A 5,743-nucleotide genomic window follows, 5' to 3' on the forward strand; every position below is an offset into this window, starting at 1 on the left:
CACGGAGTTCTTCAAACACTTCTAACCAGGTGAAACAGGATATCAGTTGAAAGAAGGTTTCTGCACAGTGTTCTTTTCACAGTGGCTGGTGTATGTAACCTTCCCCCTCGATCCCCACATAGGTCTTCAAACACTTCCAACTGAGCGAAACGAGCTGTTAGTTAAAAGATGATTTTTCCCCACTGTGTTCTTTCACACAGTTGACTCTAGTACACTTTGTAGGCCGTGCATATGTTTTCAAACAGTTCTCAGTGAAACGAGATGCCAGTTGAAAGATGGTTTCTTCCCAGTACTCTCTCACAACGTCACTTTCCCCATCGATCCCCGCATGGGGTTTCCAACACTTCTGACTTAGTGAAAGAGAACGTTGAAAGACGTTTTCCCCACAGTGTTCTTTCATAGAGTGGGAGGCCCTTTCAGTCTGGACCACACAGGAGCTTTCAGACACTTCCAATTTAGTTGAATCAAATGTCACTTGAAAGGTGGTTTCCCCAAAGCCCGGTTGGACAGAGCTGCGTATATATGACCCTTTCCACATCATTCCCTCCATAGGTTTTCAAACATGTTTCTATGGTAGCGACACAAGGTGTTAGTTGAAAGATGGTTTCGCCAAAGTGCAGCTTGACAGAGTTGAGTATATGGCACTTTCTGCATTCATCCCGGCGTAGTTTTGCAAATGCTTCTAACGTCCTAAATCAGGTGGTCACAAGACCTTTTACCCAGAGTGCTCTTTCACACAGTTGACTATATGGCACTTTGTAGGTTTTCAGACAGTTCACAGTGAAACCAGATGTTAGTCGCAAGATTGTTTCCCTACAGCGTCGTTTCACAGAATGGAGTACACGGCCCTTGCGCATAGGCCCTGCAGAAGTTTTCCAACCCTTTTAACTTGGCGACAGCAGATGTGAGTTGGAAGACCGTTTCTCCCCACAGTACGATTTGGCTGTGTCGAGTATACGTCACTTTTCTCATGGTTCCTAGGAGAGTGTTTGAAACACTTCTAACACGGTGAAACAAGATGTTAGTTGAAAGGTGGTCTCCCCAAAAGCTGCTTGACACACTTGAGCATAGGGCACTTTCCGCATAAGCCCCCATAGGTTTTCACATACTTCCAACAAGTGAACCCAGATGCCCTTTGGCTGTGGGGTGAAGCCTGTGGCTTCACCACAGTGAGTTTTACAGAGTTGAGCCTATAGCACTTCCCGCGTAGTACCGGCATAGGTTTGCAAACACTTCTGAGTGGAACAAGAAGAGGTTAATTGAAACGTGGAAACCCCACAGTGTTGTTTCAGAGTTGACTATGTGGCACTTTTGACGCCGGCCCTGCACGGGTGTTCAAATACTTCCAACCTCGTGAAGAGAGACGTTATTGGAAACATGGCTTCCCCACAGTGACTCACAGAGGTGACTGTATGACACTTTTGGTGTAGTCTCCGCCCGGTTTTCAAAGACTTCTAACTTAGTGAAATATGTTAGTTGGAAGATGGTTCCCCAAGCTCTTGTGTCACAGAGCTGAGTACCTGGCACTTTCCGCCTAGACCCCGAATAGTTTTCAAACCGTTTTCAATTCGTGAGGCCAGATGTTAGCTGAAAGATCGTTTCAGCACACTGTTGTTTCCCACAGTTGAGTATGTGGCACTTAGCCGTTAGGCTTCTCCTAGGTTTTCAAACCCTCCTATCTCAGCGAACCCAGACGGTAGTTGAAAGGCGGCTTCCCCACAGTGTAGTTTCCCAGAGGTGAGTGTATGGCACCATCCTGCTACGCCCTGCGTGCGTTTTCAAACACTTGTTACTGAGTGCAACCAGATCTCAGCAGAAAGATGCTTCCCAGATAGACTTGTGTCCCGAGGTGAGTATGAGACACTTTCGGCGTAGGCCCCGCGTGGTTTTCAAACACCTCTAACTTAGTGAAGCGAGAGATGAGTTGGAGGATGGGTTCCACACAGTGGTCTATCTCAGAGTTGCCTATATGGCCCTTTCCGCATAGATCCCGCATAGCTGTGAAGCCATTTTAACTTAGTGAAACTAGATGATAGTTGAAACAACGTTTCCCCACAAGCTTTTCGCAAGGTGATGGCACTTTCCGTGTAGGCTTCACATAGGTTTCCAAACACGTTTCACTTAGTGAGACCCGGGGTAGACCGTGAACGACGGTTTCCTCCCAATGTTCTTTCCCGGAAAGGAGTGTACGGCACTCTCCACTTCGGCCCCGCATGTGTTTTTCAACGCTTGTAATTTAGTGTAACCAGACGTTCAGTGAAAGGTTGTTTCCCCAAGTGTTTGTATCCCTGAGGTGAGTGTCTAGCGCTTTCCCTGTACGCCCCGCATAGGGTTTCAAACTCTTCTAATTTTGTGAAACGAGATCTTTCTTAACGACGGTTTTGCCACACTGTTTTTTTCACAGAGTTACATACAAGGCACTTTCCGCATAAGCCCTCCATGGGTTTTCCAACATTTATAACGTAGTGAACAAGGTGTGAGCTGAAAGAGTGAAACACTTGTAACTTAGTGACACATGATGACAGTGGAAAAACGCTTTCTCCACAGGATTCTTTCACAGTGGCTGCTATATGTCACCTTCCACGTCGTTTCCAGCATACATTTTCTAAGTTTTCTACGTCAAACAGGATGTTAGTTGGAGGATGGTTTCCTCACTTTGTTGTTTGGCAGAATTGAGTATACGGCCCTGTCGTTATCGGCCCCGCGTGCTTTTTCACGCATTTTTGACTTAGTGATACAAGATGTTAGTTGAGAGATGGTTTGTCCACGGTATTCTCTCACAGGGTCGTGTGTATGTCCCTTTCCTCGTTGTTCCCTGCCTGGCTTGTCAAACCCTTCTAACGTAGGGATACAAGATGTAAGTTGAAAGATGGTTTTCGCCAAGTGCACTTCGACAGAGTTGAGCGTACGGTTCTGTCGGCACATGACCCGCATAGATTGTCCACCACTTCTAATGTAGTGAAGCGATGTGTTACTTGAAAGAGAGTTTCTTCGCTTTGTCGTTTCATAGGTTCTTTGTCACTTGCCGCGTAGACCCTGCCTAAGTTTTCAAACGGTGGTGACTGACTGAAATCAGGTGCTAGTTGAAAGATGTTTTCAGCACAGTGTGTTTTCCCAGAGTTGAGCATCTCGCACTTCCCGTCTAGTCCGTGCTTAGATTTCCAGACTCTTCTATCTTGGTGGAACAAGAAGTTACTTGCAAGGTGGTTTGTCCAGAGTACTCTCTCACAGCGTCGACTATGGGTCACTTTCCACATCGTTCCCCGCATAGGTTTTGAAACGCTTCTAATGTAGGGATGGAAGCTGTTAGTTGGAAAGATGGTTGCCACAAAGGGCAGTTTGACATTATGAGCCGTGCCTAGGTTTTCAGTGAGTTCTCACTCGGTGAAACCAGATGGCAGTTGGAAGATTGTTGCACCGCAACGTTGTTTCACAGAGTGGAGTATATGACACTATCCGCCTAGGCCCCGCGTGTGTATCCAAACATTGCACACTTCGTGAAAGACGCTCTAAGGTGAAAGAGTATTTCCCCCGAGTGTTTCAGAGTGGAGTATAGGGAACTTGCCACGTAGATCGTGCATAGGTTTTCAAACATTTTAACTTTGTGAAACCAGATGGTAGGCGAAAGATTCCTTCTCCACCCTGTTGGTTCACAGAGTTGTGTATATGACACTATCCTCCTAAGCCGCGCAAGGGTTTTCAAAGGCGTCTCCCTTAGTGACACAAGTTGTCACTTGAAAGATGGTTTGTCCACAGTAGTCTCTCACAGGGTCGATTAAAGGTCATTTTCCGCATCATTCCCCGCATAGGTTTGCAAACCCTTCTACCTTCGTGAAGGAAGATGGTAGTGGAAATTTGGTTGTTGCAGGCTGTAGGGTGACAGGTTTGAGTAGTTGGCACTATTGGCCTAGGCTCCGCGTAGCTATTCAAAGACTTCTAACCTTGTGAAACGGGATGCTACTTGAAAGACGCTTTCTCCCCCTGTTGTTTCACAGAGATGAGTATACGACCCTTGTCCTGTAGGCCTTGCATAGGTGTTCCAATGAGTTCTCACTTAGCGAAATCAAATGTTACTTGAAAGAATGTTCCACCCACAGTTATTTTCAGAGAATGCAGCCTATGGCACTATCTGCCTAGGCCCCACATGTGCATTGCAACGTTTGTAGCTTGGTGAAAGGAAGCTTTAGGGGAAAGATTTCCCTTCCCCACAGTGCTGTTTTACAGAGTGGAATATATGGCACGTTGCCTGTAGACCCGCCGTTCCTTTTCCACCAATTCTGAGATCAGATGCTAGAGGGACGACGCCTTCGCCACAGTGCTGTTTCACAAAGTTGAGGACAAGGCACTTTCCTCATAGAGTTCGCATAACGTTTCAAACCCTTCTCACCACACGACAAGGTGACAGAACGATAACCTCCCCGGCCTTTCATAGAGTTGCGTCTACTGCACTCTCTGAGTAGGTTTTCCAATAGTTCTCACTGGGTGAAATCCGATGTTAGTTGAGGGAATGTTTCACCCAGCATATTTCACAGAAGGTAGTAAATGGCACTATCGGCCTGGGCCCCGCACGTGTGTTCAAACATTTGTAGCTCTAGTGGAAGCAGGTTTCAGGTGAAACGTGGCTTCACCACAGTGTTGTTTCAACAGTTGCGCATATGGCACGTTCCATGGAAGTCATGCTTAGGTGTTGAAATTACTTTAAGTTTCTGAAACCAAATGGTGAAAGAGAGCTTCAGCATACTGTTGTTTCAGGGAGTTGAGTATATGGCACATTCCGCACAATTCCCTGCCGGGCTGTTCAAACTCCGGTAACTTAGTGAAACCAGAGGTTAGTGGGAAGATGGATTCCCCAGTGTTGTTTGACAGAATTGCGTATATGGCACTTTTTGCCTAGGGCCCGCCATGGTTTTGGACAAGCTCTAACGTAGTGAAAGCAGTTGTTCGTACCGAGATGATTTCCCCATAGTTTTGTTTCGCACAGTGAATGAAGTGTATTGGTTTTTCCGGCCAGGAGCTGCATAGGTTGTCAAAGCCAGTGCCTACAAACGCACTTACCATGTTGACCCCAGAGAGTTTTCCAGAGTTGCCACTCATATAAACCAGATCGATGTTAATTGAAAGACAACTTCACCAGATTGTTACTTAACAGATTTGGGTAGATGGCAGTTTCCTTGTAAGTCATGCCTAAGTTTTCAAACTATTTTAACGACGTGAAAGCAGATGTTCGGTGACAGTTTCTCACCAGTGGTTTTTCAGAGTTGACTCTCTGGCATTTCCTATAAGCTGCGCATGTTTTCAAACCTTCCAACGTAACGATACATGATGTTCGCTGAAAGGTGGTTTTCGCAAAGTCCAATTTCACAGAATTGAGTGCATGGCACCGTCGGCATAGCCCCGCGCATAACTTTTCAGACACTTCAGGGTGAAACGTGATGCTAGCTGAAGGATGGTTTCACCATGTGTCGATTCACAGAGATGAATGTATGACACAGGGTAGGCCTGCCTATGTCTTCAAAGAGTTCTCTCAGTGAAACCAAGTGTTAGTTGAAGTTTCTTTCACCACAGTATTGTTGGTTACAGAGTTGAATAGATGGCCCTTTCCGTCTCTGTCGCTCATAGAGTTTCAAAGACTTCTAATTTAGTGAAACGAAGTTTTGGTTGAAATAGGGTTTCTCCACAGTGTTGTTTCACAGTGTTGAGTATATGGCACTTGTCCTGTGGGTCCCGCATAGCTTTTCAAACC

Source organism: Panthera pardus, unplaced genomic scaffold, assembly GCF_024362965.1.
Source record: "Panthera pardus isolate Hobbes unplaced genomic scaffold, ASM2436296v1 HiC_scaffold_239, whole genome shotgun sequence".
Classification (NCBI taxonomy): Eukaryota; Metazoa; Chordata; class Mammalia; order Carnivora; family Felidae; genus Panthera; species Panthera pardus.